Source organism: Anabrus simplex, chromosome 2 (assembly GCF_040414725.1).
Source record: "Anabrus simplex isolate iqAnaSimp1 chromosome 2, ASM4041472v1, whole genome shotgun sequence".
Taxonomy (NCBI): domain Eukaryota; kingdom Metazoa; phylum Arthropoda; class Insecta; order Orthoptera; family Tettigoniidae; genus Anabrus; species Anabrus simplex.
The window spans coordinates 679,582,855-679,605,297 of record NC_090266.1 but is presented as its reverse complement, the minus strand read 5'-3'; the positions used below and the strand labels follow the sequence as shown (position 1 = coordinate 679,605,297).

Genomic DNA, 22,443 nt, shown 5'->3' with positions numbered 1-22,443 from the left:
CGTTTTAAATTTATCAAACTGCATACCAGTTGGCAATTTGCAGGCCGGTATTTGTAGCACCGTTGGTTTAGGAGTCAGCGTCCGCGACATCCACAAGGGTATCTCGTGCTCGAGACGCAACAGGGATTTAATATTTACCTTCTCTTTTATTTTCTATTCCCCTTCTCTTCTTTCTTTTATCACTTACCGTATACAGTATGTTTTGTCTTGCGGACTTACTGTAGGAAATACGCTGACTAAATGCTAGATATATCTTTGCAGTCGTTCTATGCTGCCATTTCCCCTACTTTCTTACAGATAAAGGATAAAAATAGAAAAACAAGACACAGAAAAGAAAAGATGATGTCCAAACAAGACGACTGCTGCCTTCCAGAAGATCTGGGAGATCGTGGGTTCGAGTCCCACTGTCGGCAGCCCTGAAGATGGTTTTCCGTGGTTTCCCATTTTCACACCAGGCAAATGCTGGGGCTGTACCTTAATTAAGGCCACGGCTGCTTCCTTCCCTGTCCCATCGTCGCCATAAGACATATCTGTGTCGGTGCGACGTAAAACAAGTAGCAACAACAACAACAACATTCAGTCAAAGAGCCGGATGCTATCACACAAAGTAACAAAGTTTATGTCTGGAAGTGTAAAATATGTCGCAACATTCTGAAGTGCAATTGCGAACTCAAACTGTAGATTAATGTGCAGCTAGTCGCCATTTTCTTCCTGTTATCATCACACGGTCACTAAAGATTTCCCCTTTCCAAATGTTTCTTCTGGTAGGGAGCGTGATCACCCCCGCCTCCCACCCCCCAGCCGCCCCTCGCCAAGCCGCGCCCGCCCCTCACGCCTCGACTCGCCTCGCCGCAGCACCAGTCGCCTCTTTGCCGTCGTTACGGTCTGTCACGGGGAGCGAACAGCTGCTATCACATTGTGGACCTGAGGGCCAGGACCTTGTAGGACACCTCATCGGCCCCTGAGTAAGGTAGGAATCGATAAAACATCAAAAGGGATCAATTATTGTGTTCTACATGTTTCGAATTTCCCTGTTAACTCGGCATTCTGCACTGAAAGTATTTATCTGGCTGTAAATTAGCACGAACATCTGGTGTTGATTACCTGACTAACGCGCCCTGGAATAAATTTGTGATACGCTCCTCTCCGTATTTACCTGGGCTATTCATTCGCGGGAACATATGGTATCTCGAGAAGGCTAATTGCATTTTTGCGTGTCATCTAGTTGACAATGTGTCAAGCCAGGTGTAATAGCGGTACGTTTAAGATACGAGCTTGTGGCGATATTTTACTGATTCAACTCAGAACTTTGATCCTATATTATAGGTCCGCTCACTCTACCGTACTAACATCATGGTTTCGTATGTATCTATAGTGATGCATCGATTGTTCATGTTTGAAGACTTTTTTATTGTTCAATTTGCTTTAAGTCGCACGGACACAGATAGGTCTTATGGCGACGATGGGATAGGAAAGGGCTGGGAGTGAAAAGGAGGCGGCCGTGGCCTTAATCATGGTACATCCCCAGCATTTGCCTGGTGTGAAAATGGGAACCCACGGAAAACCATCTTTAGGGCTAGCGGCAATGTTTAAAGAATTAATCAACTTATGGTTTACCGTGTGTGACAATATCTGTGTACAATGTTATCATGTGTATGTGCGTGCGTGTATAGGGACTGAGATGATTGATACACTACCACGCTCAGAGAGCCAATTTGTTTAACGAAAATGTTCTGATGAAGCCGAAGGTGAGGTACAGGGGCTTGCCTCGAAACTGGACTCGCTCTGCTAACGTTGACATTTGGTTTGCACTCCAAATCGGGGAAAAACAGCTGACAAAATAAACGAGTTAAAATCTCACTTTCTGACATTCTACTAGTGGCTTTCCGTGGTTTTTCCCTGTAACACTAAACAGATGTCGCAATGTTATAATAATTTCGTGTGGCTATTTCTAGCCGAGTGCAGCCCTTGTAGGCAGACCCTCCGATGAGGGTGGGCGGCATCTGCCATGTGTAGGTAACTGCGTGTTATTGTGGTGGAGGATAGTGTAATGTGTGGTGTGTGAGTTGCAGGGATGTTGGGGACAGCACAAACACCCAGTCCCCGGGCCATTGGAATTAACCAATGAAGGTTAAAATCCCCGACCCGGCCGGGAATCGAACCCTGGACCCTCTGAACCGAAGGCTAGTACGCTGACCATTCAGCCAACGAGTCGGACGCCGCAATATTACTCAGCCTATATGTTCCAGCTAGCCTCACTTTATTAAAGAAGGCGTACCGCTGAATCAGGACGCTGGCCACTAAAAGCATGGCAGTCAGGGCAAACAGCTGCTAGTGACGTACTTTATCCTAGGTCAGTGTGTTGTATGCACAGACGTCTGTACAGTATAAACAGAACATTGCAACCGTGGAATACTTGTAAATGAAGGTTCCTTCGTTTAATTCATATTGCATGCAAAATTGAAAACAACGTCTTTAATTAGGTATCTCGTAATGAGGTTACGAGAAAATGTATTAAAAAGTAACAAGCATCCTGATTGCATAAATGTCTTCCCCCTTAAAATAAAACGAATGCGTATGCCTGGATAATTTTCATACTCTTGTGGAAAAAGACAGGGGTAGAGGAGAACGTTTGTACAATGATACATATAAAACCAACAGCAACAGCCCCGAAGGGCCATGGCCTACCAAGCGACCGCTGCTCAGCTCCGAAGACCGCAGATTTTGAGGTGCCGTGTGGTCAGCACGACGAATCCTCCCCGCCGTTATTCTCTGCTTTCTAGACCGGGGCCGCCATCTCACCGTAAGATAGCTCCCCAATTTTAATCACGTAGGCTAAGTGGACCTCGATTCAGCCTTCAGATCCAGATAAAAATCACTGACCTGGTTAGGAATCGAGCCCGGGGCCTCCGGGTAAGAGGCAGGCACGCTGCCCCAACACCGCAGGGCCGGCACAATGATACGTATAAATATATTAATTCAGAACCGGTTTTCGGATACTTAGTTTCATCCTCAGTGAGTATATAAAATTAAAATATTAAACTCCACATAATCGTAATTAATATAACTCTTAATAGGTAGATAATAAAATGTATGAGACTAAACAAATACTAAACGAAATATTTCCCTTGCATGTACTGCATTGTGGCTGTTCTAATCTTGTTTCGATTATTTTGACCCCAACATTTCTTTGAATATTTAGTTTTATATTAAAGGAAGTTACAAATTCTAAGACTCCTCCTTAAATTGTTGTCAGTGAGCTTTTTCAGTACCGAGTGTTTAGCATCTTTAGCAGAGTAATTCTCTGTTCACTGCCTTCTAAAGGTTACGGGAGAGCTGACCACGACAAAACAGTCTGGTCCTTGCCACCAAATGACTCAGTTAGTCATGCCTGCACTAAAGACATCACAGCCACGGACTCCACACACTTTCAGATTATGGCGAATATTGACCATATGTCAAAAGGTACCAACAACAGCAATAAGTTAATAATAATAATAATAATAATAATAATAATAATAATAATAATAATAATAATAATAATAATAATTTCTTGCCCAATTATGCGAAATGAACAATGCAGTACGTCACAGATGGTAATTTTTGTCGCTTGAGAACCTCAAAGTCGATGACAAAAATTTCGAGAATCTCATTATAGGGTGGTTATACATTTCCATTTCAAATTCGAAGGGTTTGTAGAAGGGAAAGAATAGGTGTCATTTTGAATAGGAACCGATGTTCGGAAACATCCGATTTCCGTGTTCCTTGTACAACAAATTCAAGTCAGTCTTTAAATCTCTCGCTTCTGTTGGGTGAAGGAGCGCTTACATCTTCTTTCTTAAGTCTTAATCTGTTTACCCTCCAGGGTTGGTTTTTCCCTCGGACTCAGCGAGGGATCCCACCTCTATCACCTGAAGGGCAGTGACCTGGGGCATGAGACTTTGGGTCAAGATTACAACTGGGGGGAAGGCCCAGTACATAGCCCAGGTGGCCTGACCTGTTGTGCTGAACAGGAGCCTTGCTGGGGATGGGAAGATTGGAAAGGAAAAACAAGGAAGAGGGAAGGAAGCGGCCTTGACCTTAAGTTAGGTACCACCCCGGCATTTGCCTGGTGAAGTGAGAAACCACGGAAGACCACTTCGATGATGGCTGAGGTGGGAATAGAACCCCCTCTACTCAGTTGACCTCGCGAGGCTGAGTGTACTCCGTTCCAGCCCTCGTACTACGTTTCAAATTTCGTGCAGAGCCGGGAATCGAAGCCGGGCATCCGTGGAGTGGCAGCTGAACACACTAACAACTACACTATAGAGGCGGACGCGTTTACATCTACACGGTATTTCCCCGATGATAAATGCTTTCAAGGACTCGGGAGAACGATACATATATCAACACAGAGTTGGCCGTGCGGTTAGGGTCACTGTAAGCTTGCATTCGGCAGATAGTGGGTTCGAATTCCACCGTCGGCAGCCCTAGAGGTGATTTTCCGTGGCTTCCAATTTTTACTCCAGGAAAATTCTGGGAGTGTAATGTAATTAAGGTCACGGCCCTATCTTACCAATCCTAACCTTCTGCCATCCCTCCGTTGCCGAAAACGCTTGATGTGTTAGTGCGACACTAAACAAGTAGAAAAATAAAATATCAGTCTGAGATAGGAAATACCCGCCAGGAAATGTCTGTCACTGGGTAAAATCCAAATGTTTTGCTGGGTAATTTTAAACGTGAGATTTAAAAACGAAATAATCTTTGCATGGAGTTTTAATGCCTCTTTTTAGCCGCACTGCATTCACACGCTACGAAGTCATGTACAACAGCTGTTCAAAATAGCGTCCCCCTGCTTCGACAATATCACAGTAAGTTCTAGCGCATCTGGCGTCGTTCTAGCAATGTCACTAGTAGATAAGATTCGCACCAGGTGCTCCTTATCAGTCCCTACAAGTGTCTAGCAGACAACTCTACAAGGAGAAATCAGTTGGGATCAGATCAGACGGACGAGGAGGCCACGCAACAGAATCTCCGCTTCTTATCCACTTTTCCAGGAACGTCTGGTTAAAGTGTTCTCGAGTAGCCTGTGAATTGGGCTGGGGCCGCATCATGTTGAATCCGCAGGCGCTGACAAATTGCAAACTACGAAAAACGGCGGTGGAGTATAAGATGAGACTGAGACGTTTCTGGATCGGCGTTCCTTATCTGATATTGATACATGTACCCTTCTCCAGCATTCCTGAAAGTCATCATGATCATCATCATCATCATCATCTTCACAGAAATACTCTGTATATATCAAGTGTACATGTACTTGTATGCAACCGGTTGACAAGATGCGGGGTGCTGTTGGCACGTCATGTCTACCCTGCCTCTCACACTACTGCTACGAAAAGTGACAAAAGGAATACGTTTCTTTTATTCTGCCTTTAATATTAGACATTTCTGCCAAGTTAGTGAACGGTCGAATTCACTAATGTGTTACTGTCATCAAGCTAAGTGACGGAGACCCAGATTCAATTATACATTTTCTACATTAACGCTAGCACTGTACACTTCACTATACTGGAATACTTTGTGATTCACGGCGGTTAAACTCAACTATGAGGTATTCTATCAGGATTTGCTCTGTTTTGTGCTAGAGTTCTGCATAAACTGGTTTAGAATCTGTTTTACTTCGTCTTCAACCGCCCAACGAACATAATGCGACGATTATACTCGGCCAAGCGTTTAATAGTGGCCGGTCTTGGCCGTATACCGTCGCTTAAAAAAACACTGTTAAGTAGCTAACGGAATACTCAAAAGCGTCGGTTCACTATCACGTAACTAGCATGGACAAATAAGTACAGAAATTATGTTTATCCTCGTAGTTACAAATTAAGTTAGCTTATTTTATTCATAATAAGAGAGCAATTTCTAAGACTTCAGGACAATTTTTACAGTTTTATATGTTTTTATCCTTCTGGTGTGAAATTTCCATTTTGTTCCTTAGCGGTGCTATAGGTTATATCTAAGATTAATATTATACCTGAGGGTAAATTGATTCTAAATATATTTGCCGCTTCTCGTTCCATTCTTGTAGCGCGTTTACACAGTTTACATTCACTAGAAAACGAGTTCTCTGTCCACACTTTTATACATTTATTATCCGCCCCACACCACTCCCTTCTCCAACATACTATATAGTAATTACTACGTTGTTGTTGTTGTTGTTGTTGTTGTTGTTGTTGTTGTTGTTGTTGGTGGTGGTGGTGGTGGTGGTGGTACTAATCCACGGCAAAGAAGCCAATTACCTGGCAGGACACATTTGACAGTTACAGAAGATTCCACATAATCAGACACGTCCAGATTTTTTGATTGCATCCGGGAGATAGTGGGTTCGAATCCCACTGTCGGCAGCCCTGAAGAGGGTTTTCCGTGGTTTCCCATTTTCACACCAGGCAAATGCTGGGGCTGTACCTTAATTAAGGCCACGGCCGCTTCCTTCCAACTCCTAGGCCTTTCCTGTCCCATCGTCGCCATCAAACCTATCTGTGTCGGTGCGACGTAAAGTTACTAGCAAAAAAAAGATTTTTCGAACCACGAAAACGTGTGGTGTCTGCCAATACAGTCTGGGTCAGACTTTTATTTAATCTGTGGCCTACATACTCTGTCTTGCAGGGCTCTAACATGTTGACCAATTCTAAGAATATGCATATGAGAAGTTGAAGTATTTCTCGGAATTCGAACACTTATTCTCCTGCATTTGGATCGTCGCTTTTTTTTGCCAGTCGCTTAACTTCGCACCGACACAGATAGGTCTTATGGCGACGATGGGACAGGGAAGGGCTAGGAGTGGGAAGGAAGCGGCCGTGGCCTTAATTAAGGTACAGCCCCAGCATTTTCCTGGTGTGAAAATGGGAAACCACGGAAAACCATTTTCAGGGCTGCCGACAGTGGGGTTCGAACCTGTTATCTCCCGAATACTGGATACTGGCCGCACTTAAGCGACTGCAGCTATCGAGCTCGGTCATTTGGATCGTCAAGAGACTAATATCTTTCATAATACTAAAGGACTTCGGCAATAATTTCTAGTGACGTTATCTATTCTGATGCAGCTCTTAACAGGCAGATCCTCCGACAATAGTGGGCGGCAAATGTCGTGTGCGGCGTGATGGAACTGTGGGAGTTGCAGGACGTTGGGACACCACAAAGACTCAGTTCTTGAGCCAAGGAAATTAAATTTTTAACATTAATATCCTTCGACCCAGCGTGGAATTGAACCCAGAGCCTCTAAGACAAAAGATCAAGAAGCTAACCGTTCATCTACGGAGCTGGATAAAGACTTATGTGAAGTAGAAGGAATCTAGGATGTATCTCAAATATCAGTGGTTGCGTATTATGTTAATAAAATTTCAGGTGAAATAACCGCGTGGGAAAGGGTTTAACTACACATGTACAGGTACTATAAACAGGATGACTATGATTTGAGGAGTATTATGTACACTGAAGGAAATTTTAAAAGAGACACAAAAAATGATGGGAACCAAGTCAGGCAAGTAATCACGACGCAGTAAAAGTATAATTATTCTAAGTTATACATGCACCCAGGAACCATGAAAAGTGAAATATTTCTCATACGATTTTACGAAAGTCGAAATAATATTTTGAAATAATATGATCCGCTCAGTACAGTAATAGGGCATTTTTAGTGACATTAAATTACTTAAATTGTCCGCCTCTGTGGTGTAGTGGTTAGCGTGATTAGCTGCCACCCCCGGAGGCCCGGGTTCGATTCCCGGCTCTGCCACGAAATTTGAAAAGTGGTACGAGGGCTGGAACGGGGTCCACTCAGCCTCGGGAGGTCAACTGAGTAGAGGTGGGTTCGATTCCCACCTCAGCCATCCTGGAAGTGGTTTTCCGTGGTTTCCCACTTCTCCTCCAGGCGAATGCCGGGATGGTACCTAACTTAAGGCCACGGCCGCTTCCTTCCCTCTTCCTTGCCTATCCCTTCCAATCTTCCCATCTCCACCAAGGCCCCTGTTCAGCATAGCAGGTGAGGCCGCCTGGGCGAGGTACTGGTCATACTCCCCAGTTGTATCCCCCGACCAAGAGTCTGAAGCTCCAGGACACTGCCCTTGAGGCGGTAGAGGTGGGATCCCTCGCTATGTCCGAGGGAAAAACCGAACCTGGAGGGTAAACAGATGATGATGATGAAATTACTTAAATTAAATGATGAAATATTGTAACTGCAGGAGACTAATCCTTTTATAAGAAATATAGTGTATTATAGATAAAAACGTGTGGCAAATTGCAGATTTTCATATTAAGTGGTCCTTCACCTGAAATCTTGCTCCATCATTCTACTGAAACTGAGCTCAGTCTATCCAGTGTTGTCGTAAGTGCCATATTTGCAGAGTATCTAACAACGAACTTCCATTGTACCCAACGTAACTAGATATTTACAGCGATATTTGAGTGGACAAAATACGATTCCAAACGACACTCGCTTTCAAAGTCGTATTTACGCCAGGAAAACATACAGTATGATTTGATTTCTCAGGAAGAAAGAGCATGTGGAAAAACACGAAACCGCTCGAACTCCGTACTCTTCATATAACAACTTAGGTAGAAATATTCATTCAGTTAGCATGAAAAAATACTCCAGAAACGATTAAACAGATACGTTTGAATATGTATCGGTTATTTTTAAAGCCCCGTAAGTCACCCATGTTCTCTTTTTGTAAGAAAATTAACTCATTGTTCTATAGCCTACAGAAATATCGTATGTTTGGTCTACGGCATGGATGTAAGAACACTATGAACATCAACGTGTGCGCGCGCATAAGACCATGGTCTTATTTAAGGTACAGCCCCGGCATATGGCTGGTGTGAGAATGGGAAATGATGAACAACCACCATCAGGGCTGCCGACGGTGGGATTCGAATCCATTACCTCCTGAATGTATGGTCACAGCTACGTGGCGCGAACCTCGAAGCTAACTTGTTCGATGTCCCGAAACTCCTTAAGTCGATGACTGACAGGGTTTCTCTACGTAACTATGATGGCATTGTTGACTATAAAACCTGGTGGCCTCCACTATTCGAGAATACTCTCTTGTCCTTCGAATCTCATAAAGTCAGTTTCTCGGGATATGAATGAAAGTAACATTTCAGGTACCGGGCGAGTTGGCCGTGGGGTTAGAGGCGCATGGCTGTGAGCTTGCATCCGGGAGATAGTGGGTTCGAATCCCACTGTCGGCAGCCCTGAAGATGGTTTTCCGTGGTTTCCCATTTTCACACCAGGCAAATGCTGGGGCTTACCTTAATTAAGGCCACGGCCGCTTCCTTCCAACTCCTAGGTCTTTCCTATCCCTTCGTCGCCATAAGATATATCTGTGTGGGTGCGACGTAAAACCACTAGCAAAAAAATAATTATAACCATTTCGTATACTTCAGGGACCATATTTGTGTAGTTAGAGATCATCTGTATATTAATGGCCTTATAAGCTGCAACTTTACGCTCCTTAACAGTATATCACTGGGACTGTGATGCAAAATAAAATGAAATGGCGTATAGCTTTTAGTGCCGGGAGTGTCCGAAGACATGTTCGGCTCGCCAGGTGCAAGTCTTTCGAGTTGACTCCCGTAGGCGACCTGCGCGTCGTGATGAGGATGAAATGATGATGAAGACAACACATACACCCAGCCTCCGTGCCATTGGAATTAACCTATTAAGGTTAAAATCCCCGACCCGGCCGGGAATCGAACCCGGGACCCTCTGAACCGAAGGCCAGTACGCTGACCGTTCAGCCAACGAGTCGGACACTGTGATGCAAGAAAAAATGTGCACTTACAGTCTTCCAATTAATGCAAAAAAAGGAGGATTTAAAACAAATTGAAGGATAACTACCCAATGAAGTAGAAATTCAAAGATTCTAGGGAAATATGAATGATATCATTATCACACAGTAAAATGGACTGAAAGGAATTATCATTTATTAAACATTTTCTGTGTACTGTAGTTTCATACAACACATTTTCTCTGAAGTTTCTTAGCACGATCTATATAGGCTACAGTATATAAAGTAAGTTTTGTTTCTACATTGCGCAGACTTTAAAAAGAATGATATTCCTGTATCGGTCGTGTCCACAGTAACAATAAAATGTACTTTTTAATTTTCCTTTTTCTCTGTATATATGCATGTATGTATGTTTGTATGTATGTATGCGCATTAAGAAAACTGGTTGAAAAATCGATTGAAAAGTCGGGGAATGAGGCATTACACTCTAGGCTATAAATAGTTTTATTCAAGTTGGATGAGATTGTAGTTTCGGGGAAGGCGCCTGAAAAATGGAAATCCATACCCTGTTTCTAGTCATTCGAACGGATCAGGAATGGAATTAATGAAGACCCCCATCTAACGGTGGGTATAGGAATTGTGCCGGCTGCCGAAGCCTTTCACACTCCTCTGCTGCGATGATTAATGATTGACAGATGAAATGATGTCGGAGTGTGTTGCTGGAATGAATGGTGACAGGGAAAACCGGAGTGTCCGGAGAAAAACCTGTTCCAACTCCGCTTTGTCGAGCACAAATCTCACATAGTGACTGGGATTTGAACCACGGAACCTAGTGATGAGAGGCCGGCGTTCTGCCGCCTGAGCCATGGAGGCTCTGGGAAGGCGCCTAAAATTGAATTTGTAAATACCTATGTTATTGGTCCTACCGAAAAGTAGTACATAACAAAAGTTATAGAGAATAATTTCCGATCATTTATGTCTTAGAGAATGTTATCGTATCGACTATGATAATAGATTTCATGAGTTTGTACTTCAGTTCCTTAGTCCATATAAAGATCTTCATTGGGGTAATCACATAAATGGGATTGTAAATAAAGGGTACAGATCTCTGCACATGGTTATGAGGGTGTTTAGGGGTTGTAGTAAGGATGTAAAAGAGAGGGCATATAAGTCTCTTGTAAGACCCCAACTAGAGTATGGTTCCAGTGTATGGGACCCTCACCAGGATTACCTGATTCAAGAACTGGAAAAAATCCAAAGAAAAGCAGCTCGATTTATTCTGGGCGATTTCCGACAAAAGAGTAGCGTTACAAAAACGTTGCAAAGTTTGAGCTGGGAGGAATTGAGAGAAAGAAGGAGAGCTGCTCGATTGAGTGGTATGTTCCGAGTTGTCAGCGGAGAGATGGCGTGGAATGTCATTAGTAGACGAATAACTTTGAGTGGCGTTTATAAAAGTAGGAATGATCACAATATGAAGATAAAGTTGGAATTCAAGAGGACAAACTGGGGCAAATATTCAATAGGAAGAGGAGTTAGGGATTGGAATAACTTATCAAGGGTGATGTTCAATGAATTTCCAATTTCTTTGAAATCATTTAGGAAAAGGCTAAAAAAGCAACAGATAGGGAATCTGCCACCTGGGCGACTGCCCTAAATGCAGATCAGTTTTGATTGAAAAAACGCCGATAAACTGGTGATGGTTTTTGCCATGGTTGTATTAAAGTGTAAACCATGTGGCCACCGGTCCATATCGATTAGGAAAATTGTGAAGATGATTATAAAACATCGAAAAAATCGTAAAGGAAGAATCGCTTAATTAACGAATAAGACAAGAGAGAGTCAAGAAGGGCGGCCTTTCTTTACCCACACATTAGATGCTTTAATATTACAGAGTCGGAAGAAAACTAAATGTGAAGGCCTGCAATATCAAAAGCTCAAAAACTGATCAACAATAACGTTACTTTGACCGTTGCTGTGATGTACTTTGTATCTTCTGCTGCCACTCATCTCCGATAGATGGGATTGCTGCTGCGTCCCGAGTAAAGCAGCATGCCGGAATATTGGCGGAAAGTAGGTATGGAGTTACATAACTCTGCACGCGCTATATTATTGTTCCGTCAATGATGGATATACAGCTAGATCATTCATTCTTCTTCTTCTTCCTCTGCCGATTTCCCCACCTCTGTGGGGTCGCGGGTGCGAACTGTGTTGCACATGTGGTTTTGGCCCTGTTTTCCGGCCGGATGCCCTTCTTGACGCCAACCCTATATGGAGGGATATAATCACTGTTGCGTGTTTCTGTGGTGGTTGGTAGTGTGGTATGTTGTGTGAATATGGAGAGTAAAGTGTTGAGACAAACACAAACACGCAGTCCCCCGGCCAGAAGATTAATCGGAGGCGATTAAAATCCCCGACCGAAGGCCTCAACGCTGACCATTCAGCCAATGAGTCGGACATTACATTACTAACTGAAATGTGAATCATTTTCTGAGGAGGAGAACAATTTAATTAAACATATTGTTGTGATAGATACGTATCAATTTAAAACTGGAATCTGAATGTATTGTTCATTTATATACGCTGCACCGGGCGAATTAGCCGTGCGGTTAGGGGCGCGCAGCTGTGAGGTCGCATCCGGGAGATAGTGGATTCGAATCTCACTGTCGGTAGCCCTGAAGATGGTTTTCCGTGGTTTCCCATTTTCACACCAGGCAAATGCTGAGGCTGTACCTTAATTAAGACCACGGCCGCTTCCTTCCCATTCCTAGGCAGTTCCTGTTCCATCGTCGCCATAAGACCTATCTGTGCCGGTGCGACGTAAAACAAAATAGCAAGATGAAGTATATACACTAGCCTGACAAAAAGAAGTTAAGCACCCAGAAGAAGTGGTCCAATATTATCCTATTTCGGCATTCATGCATACCATTGATGTGTGAGTAAATAAAATTTCCAAGGATTTCCAAGGATGTGTAGAACGCTTACCAGAGTGCATTGGTGACAGTCAAGCGAGAAGTTCAGAGAGGACTACGTACAGTACGAAGCACCCACGATGCCTCGCAGACGCGTTAGACACCATATCCACCAACTGACGGCATTGTGGGACTGCATGAGACTGGTTGGTCGTATCGTGCAAATGCCAGGCATGTGGGCCATTCAGATGTCACAGCGGCCGATGTTCGACTCAACGGGGTACATGAGGGAACCCAATCACGTCGTGCAGGTTCGGGTCTACCTAGAAACACCACCCCGAGGAAAATGATGAAATGGGGTATTAATTTTTTTTTGCTAGGGGCTTTACGTCGCACCGACACAGATAGGTCTTATGGCGACGATGGGATTGGAAAGGCCTAGGAGTTGGAAGGAAGCGGCCGTGGCCTTAATTAAGGTACAGCCCCAGCATTTGCCTGGTGTGAAAATGGGAAACCACGGAAAACCATATTCAGGGCTGCCGATAGTGGGATTCGAACCTACTATCTCCCGGATGCAAGCTCACAGCCGCGCGCCTCTACGCGCACGGCGGTATTAATTTTAGTGCCGGGAGTGTCCGAGAACATGTTCGGATCGCCAGGTGCAGGTCTTTTGATTTGACACCTGTAGGCGACCTGCGCGTCGTGATGAGGATGAAATGATGATGAAGACGACACATACACCCAGCTCCCGTGCCAGCGAAATTAACCAATGATGGATACAATTCCCGACCTTGCCGGGAATTGAACACGGGCCCCCTGTGACCAAAGACTAGCACGCTAACCATTTAGCCGTTATCCGCGAGCATATACTGGAGACTGCAACATCCCGTGAATTCGCGCACAGTGTCCCGATGACTCACATCCGCCGGATTGGGGTCCTACCACCCAATGCGTCCGTTGCCATTGACACCAGAACACCAACGCCTGCGTTTCGAGTGGTGCTTTGCCCGGGAGGCATGGGCAGAGGACGACTGACATCGCATCAGGTTCGGTGATGAGCCGCGCTTCTCTACAACCTCCGATGACCACCGTGTGAGGGTTTGGCAGCGTCGAGGGCAGAGGGCAGATACTGCCCATATTGTGGAAAGACACACAGGCGTAATCCCTGGCATCATGGTGCAGGAAGCCGTAGGATCTGCGTTCAAGACACCTCTAATAGTGCTTCGGCAGTCTTTGATGGCACAGCGATACGTCACAGATATTCTGCGTCTGTACGTCCTACCCCTGATGGTACAGCAACTTGGGACAGTGTTCTAACAAGATAATGCACCTCCACACACTGCCTAGAGCAGGGATGGCGAACCTTTTCCAACTGGTGTGCCATTTAAGTCTGGTTTATTATTCTCAACTGTCTACTGTGCCACTTGTTATTTTCCTTTGGAATGGCTACCCCACCCCCAAATCCCCCATCCCCTCACACCCCCACCGGCTTCCATCCCTAATTCCAAATTATGTTTCATAATAATATGTTATTACATGTATATTGTAAAGTATTACATTTGATTTCATGTTCCGTGGCCGTACCTTGCCAATACCGCACAAATACATTTTTAAATTTGTAAGCGTTAAAGATACCAAATATTATTTATAAAAAAGTATATTAAGTACCCACTGTAACACACTTCGTCATTAAGTATTATTAGATATAGAGTCCGACTCGTTGGCTGAACGGTCAGCGTACTGGCCTTCGGTTCAGAGGGTCCCGGGTTCGATTCCCGGCCGGGTCGGGGATTTTAACCTTCATTGGTTAATTCAAATGGCCCGGGGGCTGGGTGTTTGTGTTGTCCCCAACATCCCTGCAACTCACACACCACACATAACACTATCCTCCACCACAATAACACGCAGTTACCTACACATGGCAGATGCCGCCCACCCTCATCGGAGGGTCTGCCTTACAAGGGCTGCACTCGGCTAGAAATAGCCACACGAAATTATTATTATTATTAGATATAGAAATAAAAATTTCTAATATTGCCAAAGGACTTTATGTGAAATATCGTTCTCAACTTTAGTGTGAAACTTGTTGCTGAATCATAGTAGCCATGTCATTTATGTCTTCATTAACAAGCAAGAAGCACTTAGGTCTGAACCAAGATGGTTTCTAACTGTTGACGTTCACTGTAGAAAATAGATGCTCGCAGGCGTATGGGTAAGTAGCGCTGTATCAAGTTTCTTCATGACCGAGGCTGTTCCACTGTTCAAAGTATTAAATTCTCCCGTTTCTCGAAAGAGTATGCAGCATCAAAAGCACACTTGTTTTTCACCAATGCTTTACAAACTTGTACGAATTTCTTCACCCATGTACTGCTTTCTTAAAATTCAGTCAATTCCATTTCTAAACTGTCAGTATCTAACCACTCAAAAAATTGACCTTAATATCACTCTTGTGTGCAATATGAGGCTTTGAAATGAAGTGCGACAGTTTTTACAAATCTCGAAATTTGGATAATCTCTTTGACAACTATTTGTCTTACAAAATTCAAAATAATAAACAGTTACACAACACACACAAGCCAAACTCACTAGTTGACTGATGTGGGTGAGTGAATGCCTCGCCGGCTGCATCTGACATTTATCTCTATCAGTGTTGCCACAATGCACGTCCGAATAGAACTTGAATTTAGATTTTAGGTACTTATTTCTTTAACCTGAAACACTATGACTATACGATGCATGAGATATTATAGTCTATAGAACAAGACGTGCATAAAAACGTTTGTATGTGCATGTGGTGTGCCACCGAAATCGTGTTTGCGTGGCATAGGTTCACCATCCCTGGCCTAGAGCATGTTCAGGTCCTTCCGTCGTCAGCAAGATCCCCGGACCTCTCCATCATTTTTTTACAAGCTGCTTTACGTCGCAACGGCACAGATAGGTCTTATGGCGACGATGGGATACGAACAGTCTAGGATTGTTAAGGAAGCGGCCGTGACCGTAATTAAGGTACAGCCCCAGCGTCTCCCGGATGCAAGCTCACAGCTGCGCGCCCCTAACCGCACGGCCAACTCGCCCGGTTCTCCATCATTGAACACGTGTGGGATGACATTGGAAGGGGATTCCGTCGCAGTACCAACCTCCCTTATCCGGAGGGACAGCTGCAACAACTGTGGATGAACTTGCCTCAGGAGAGGATCCAAAGGCTTTTTGACATCATTCCGAACCGCAAAAGGGCATACATTGTGGCCGGAGGTGAGGGGGGGGGGATGCGACACCCTAAGGACCTGGCGCCAACATTCCACCCGTAACTGCCAACGGCCTCGTCTTTTTCATTCCGTATTATAATCTATATAATATATAAAATAACTTGTCCTGACTGACTGACTGACTGACTGACTGACTGACTGACTGATCATCACCGTGCCAAAACTAGTGGACATAAAGAAATGACATTTTGTAGATACATTCATATTGCAATGTAGGTGCTCACGAAGGGAGGATTTTTGGATATTCTGCCGCTAAAGGGGTGAGAAGGGGAGTGAATTTTTAAAATGCGTATATCTCAAAAACGTAACATGTTACAGACGTAGAAATTGGTATTTGGAATCTCCTGTAAAAGTAAAGGAACACGCATAATTTGTCTCCTGAAAGTCCACTTAAGGGGAAGTATTAAAGGGGGTAAATTTTTATAATGAGCATATATACAGTATATATAAAAAACCTAACACGTTACAGACGTGAAAATTGGTATTTGGAATCTCCTTTAAAAATAAAGAAACACGCATTCTTCTGGGGTGGCGTGTTAGTACATCAACTTATGAGGGGTGTAAAAAGGGTTGAATACTTTTTATGGGGATGCAAATAGGAAGTGGACTTAAAACAATACACCGGTAAGGGGTTTTGACTGGGGAATGAGGAATGATGACAAAAATATTCGTTTATATTGCACCCATAAGCGATTTTGCCTAATTTAATTCATAATAAAATTGAATATTTCACATATGAGATACCACAGTGAGGCTGTGAAACTAGCAGGCACAAAGGAACTTTCTGGCGCCAGTCAGACGGCGAGAGAATCCACGAAACTCTTCTCTAGACACGACCAGATTGTAAACCACCCATCCAATAAATTTTATGACACCGCCGGGGAGTGGTCACTTGCTGTTCGTTCTCATGAGAAAAGCACGCGGTGAAGCCTGACCTATTTAGCTAGGACAATAGAGGACCAACGACAGTAACCGCCAATTCGTGGGAGGAAGCGGATGCACCACGTTTTGGAAGAGCGCGAAAGTCTCAGCCAATCAGAATATTCTAAATTTGAATGAGCTGTCATACCGGGAGATCTACTATCAGTATCTCGCGATCTGAAGCCCGATGTGGTAGTGAAAAACAGTGTCCTAACTTCTTTATAATATTTGGTGAATTATCAGTGCCAATCTGTGGTTAATCAGTGCCTAATTAATAAAATTCAACTTCGAACGGAGGAGTAATAGAACCCAGAATAAGGAGCCATCATGGCTGAACGAGGCCATCCACCGGAAGAAAATAACACCAGTGACGCGCATCATCGTGTGGATTATTCTATGATCATTTCCCGCGGCGCAATATCACATGTGAGTCGGACAGAATTTAGGAAGTTTTGAGTATAAATTTTGAAAACCATAACCTACGGATGTACGAGAAAGCGCTCCTGAGGACTAGATTATTACGCCACATCCCTTCCACGGAACTATTTTCCTGGTGGTGGGAGGAAATTTTATAAAACCCAGCAACCACAGGGTCGAACTCTCAGTCGAATTCTCAGTTACTCTCAGTTAACTCTCAGTGTTTTGAGTCTTACTCAGTTCTTCGCACTCAGTGTTTTGAGTTCTCAGTGTGAATCAACTCTCAGTGTCTTCGAAGTTCTCAGTTCACAGTTGTTTTGAATACTCCCAGTTATTGTCTTGAGTACTTTAGTGTTATTTCAGTATTCTTAGTGAATCTACGTTTTGACAGAGTGACAGAGTGTGTCAGCAAAATGCATTTTAGTCAACTTTATTTTGGCTGGTACGAAAGCGATTAGACACTTGTAGGCATTTTAGGAAGCCTTGTATTATTTACTTGGGAGAATATGCATTTCATAAAATGAACACTTTCACAGACTTTTACTGTAAATGCAGGGAGTGTAGGCAAGAATTACACTTTCAACTTAAATGAACTCACATTACTAGTCGAGGGAAACAAATTCATGTTCCAGCAGATTTACATAAAAACATTTCTAACCAGTGGGGAGTGTTACATGTGAGATCAGTATATAATTTTCTCCACAACATAAACGGTATTTAGCTTGTTTCTACCATTCTACAAACTGTTTGGCAAGCTAGATGTTTACAGGCAGAAACTAGTAAGACAAACGGGAAGGTGATTGACTTTATTCAATGGAGGCCGCAACAGCAGACCTTGAGGGAACAGTTATGCCCCAGTAGGGTTAACGTACTATAAGCTGTAGGTAAATAGAGCTGAGGGATCGTCGGAAGGCCAGCAGGTGTTTGCAGGTAAAGAGCGAGGCGACCTTCATCTACACAACAGGCAGGAGGCTGCAGTGGCATCTTCTAAACTTTCACTGGAGTGAGAGAAATGCGAGTGTTTTTGTGCTAATATAATCGTGTGTCACGGCATGGCAAGAATGTGTCAAATTTGCGTGTGTAATAAAAATATGGAATACCACATCACCTTGAAGATGGAATTCTAATTTACACCATGACCGGGACCGGTGGGTGAACTGACCTGCTTCCACCATACAGGTATGAGCATAATTAAATCATGTAAATAATATGTAGGACCGTGGCAAAATCGATGATCAGTGTAGTTTAGAGTACTAGGTAGGGTTGTAAATAATTCACAGTTTTATAATACTGCTAGGAATAATAATAATAATAATAATAATAACAATAATAATAATAATAACAGTAATAATAATAATAATAATAATAATAATAATAATAATAATAATGTTTATGTTGCACTTTCAGATAGGCTTATTTTTGTGCACTTTGTTTAAGTAGATGTTTGTTTGCGTGTCTTCATGGTTTATTTCTGTAGTATGTCATTTTGACAGTTAGGCAGCTTTTGATTTTTGATCTACGAGTGTAATGTCAGTTTATTATTATTATTTCATCTGGATTTTAGATCGATGGTTTTTGAGTCACATATTTTTGTTGGAGTTTTGATGTTATGGACACCGTCGCGATGATTTCAAGGTTTATTTTCATGGTTTTTGCGCATTTCAGTTTGTTTATGTTGCGGAGTCATCCTTCAGATGACCGGTTTTGTTGGTATTTATCCCGCGTATTTTTGCGACGATTTTTGGTTAGACGCGAATATTTTTCTGTAGTTGCGGTTGCGCACGTTTCAACATTTGTGTTTTGAGAGGCAATCTCGTCACTTGTTTTTTTTTTATAGTAACAATGAGCGCCATTGATGAGTCAGCTCTGTGATTTTTGTGATGTGTTAACAGTGAATGATCGAGAGATCGAGCTAGATGATTAATATCCCTGATGATCTACGTTGATGATGGAAATATGATATTTGAACCATGTCTTGAATTTACATGAGAAGTCGTAATGTGCACGACAGATATTTTTGCCCGCCGGGTACGAGCGAGGCTGTATTGTGGGAATAATGAATTATAATGACGTCGCGAATTAATGAGGAAATAGAAGTGTGAAATGAAGAATTTAACCACGTGCGTTAAATCTGTTACGACATGGGTATGATACTACAGGCAGGAGCCTGTATTTGTTAAATAATTCCAGGGAGAATAGATGCTCGACAAATAATGCTAGCCAGTGTACAATGTGGACAGAGCGACGAGTCAATGTGTTTTGAATATTTATGTAGAGTCACGGATAACGTGAAATAGAACAGTAAATTTTTCCATCAAGGTTAAATAATATTATGTCCAGACAGTTGTCGTCTGAAACTTGAGATTGCCGTCAAATTCGCAATATTTTGCTACTCGCAGCGGGGTATGTTTTCTGGTAACTCCGAGTTTGTTTTGCGCATTTCTATCCTTGTTAATTTCCAGTAGGCCGCGATGGTGGGATCCAGTTTGTTATTGTTTTCTTTCTGAGTGCACCTTTGACCGTTATTTGTAGGACGCAAGCGTATGTGAATTATTTATATTTTGTTGTTGTAAATAGATAAGTGTAGCTAGGCTAGTTTGTTTTGATTTCTGTATTTTTTATCGGAGCAGATTTCTCCGTTAGTTAACGTAATGATGTAAATTAGATGTTAGATGTTAGGTTTATAGGTCATCGATTCTGTCACAGTCGAAATAGTAGTGGTATGCTCATACCAGGCATCCAAGTAATTACCAAACTTTCTTTTAAAATCCACTACATTTTTATTTTGAAATGAAGCGATCTTTAAATAAACCAATTGTATAAAACTGCCGCAAGAAATGGTAAATAAGATGGTATCTGCCTCCATCTAGTGGTGATACCACAAATATGAATTTATAATGAAATGCAGTTAGCGGCAAAGTCAATAGAAATTTTAATGTACAAAGATCGCTGTCATTCGATAATGTTAACATCAGGCACTTGGCCTAATTTTGTTTTATTTTAAGAGTCCAGTCTATCACAGGCAAGCAAGTGGAGTCTAACGTAGATGAGTGGTTGGATACACTCAGAGTGATGTTTCGATAATTGATTTGTTTAATCATGAGGTGTTGTATAAGACAACGGTTATGTAGGAAATGAAAGAGATGTTCATGGTTGTTTCGTTCTGTTTTCTAAGAATTATTTCCTTAAGTGATACACTTGCTTAGTGCAGTCCAAGATGATTTAAATTTTGGGTATTTTTACCAAATGAGCAACCTGTTATAAACATTTAATAACTCTGATAAGTCAGTGGATTGATCGACGTAACAGAATTTAATTTACTTTATTGTGAGTCAACTATTTTAAATTCATTAATTTATTTTTTGAGAGATAGTTTCTCTGTTATATAATTTTTGTATTTCAAGTAGGTGGTCGTTCTGACCAGAGTTTTATACAGAGTCATTTTTATTCAACTTGAAGACAATGTCAAGATAGTCTGGCATATTTTAATTAAGGTGTTTGACCTTCAGTCAGTTTATTCAGGCAGTTTATGTTTGTTTTGTAAGGCAGACCTTCAATTTTTAATATTTTATTTAGTCACTTTTATTTTCATTTGTTTACATTTTTCACTAGTTCAATCTACGTCCATTTTAGCACTTTGCATTTTATTTGAATAAATTAGTCTTTTATTTAAATTTTAATTCAGTCTTGGGTACCGTCATTTTAGTTAGTTTACCCCTTCTTTTCATCTCCTTCACTCCTCTATCAGCGGGTGGCCTCTCCGGGGATATCGAACGGGCACGACTGAGAAAGAAGAGTCTACATGCAGCGGTGAGTATGATTTATATGTCATTTATTACAGGAGCAGCCGGCGCAAAGAAGAAAGAAGAGATCACCACAGTTGGTGCCTTAAAAGGGCACAATATGAAACCGTTAGAATTACGAAGTTAAAATGTCAAATGATATCCCAGGTGTTAAGTAACAGAAGGTTTGAAACAAATTTACCCCTTAGAGAGTTAAATATGGGTTAAGATCTGGAAACAAATATATTAATACGTTTCTCCGAAACGGTTTAACGTACGAAGACAAAATTCCAAATAGGGGTATATATTTTAAATCCTAGGTGTGAAATGGGAAATATGTTTAAACATTCCACCGCTAAAGTGTCAAATGAGGGTAATTCCATAAGCTAAATTATTCATCCCTCCAAAACCGTTTGGCCTACAAAGTTGTAATTTTACGAGACGGATTTTCTTTTATGTCCTAGGTGTAAAATTACCGTATACTTCAAAACATTTCTCCCGTAATTTTAATGAAAATGAAGTGAAAACCTACAACCTGTTTTCCAGTCATTGACCGGGTCAGGGATGTGATGAATGAAACGGGTATAGGCTATTAGTACGATGGGGTCGCCACTCCTAAAGTGATTTATTAATGACTGATAAATGCTATGAAATGATAATGGAGAGTTTTGCTGGAATGAAAGATGACAGGGAAAACCGGAGTACCCGGAGAAAAACCTGTCCCGCCTCCGCTTTGTCCAGCACAAATCTCACCAGGTTTTGAACCACGGTATCCAGCGGTGAGAGGCCGACGCGCTGCCGTCTGAGCCACGGAGGCCGTAAGAAGTAAAAAAACACTAAAACACAATATCTATTGTTCCGAAACTGTTTCAGGCACGAAAATAACTTTTTTTTTTGAAGGGTTGTCTTCTATATCCCAGATGTTAATAAATATTTCGAAACATACACCCCTTAAAAATGTATTCATTCCTCCATTACTGTTCAACGTACAAAATCAAAATTTCACAGGTTGGTCGCTTTTACGTCCTAGATGTTAAATCAGACATTGTTTAAAACATCCAAATTCTTCCGTACGGCGTTCAAGTGAGGGGTGAATTATAAAATAAACAATCATTCCCCCAAAACTGTTTGACGTACGAACTGAGGATGTATTTTACAGGCTCAGCTGAGGGTGGACTCTCCAGTATCTTAAACACTGAATAATAACTTTCATTTTAAAGCCGTTGCGAAGCACAGGTATCTTGCTAGTCATTCAATAAAGGTTGCTATTGGCTTTACGTCGCACCGACACAGATATGTCTTATGGCGACGATGGGATAGGAAAGGCCTAGGAAGTGGAAGAAAGCGGCCGTGGCCTTAATTAAGGTACAGCCCCGGCATTTGC

The 22,443-nt window shown here is 42.4% G+C and overlaps 1 protein-coding gene across 1 annotated transcript in view; it reads left to right on the top strand.

Annotated features, from left to right (window-relative positions):
* The first annotated feature begins 887 nt into the window (after positions 1-887).
* The window catches only part of Sytbeta (Synaptotagmin beta), a 924,592-nt gene continuing 903,036 nt past the window's right edge, over positions 888-22,443 (top strand). Inside the window, exon 1 of the mRNA XM_068226251.1 lies at positions 888-970. The gene's annotated coding sequence lies outside the window, so the exon portion shown is untranslated. The remainder of the gene's footprint in view (positions 971-22,443) is intronic.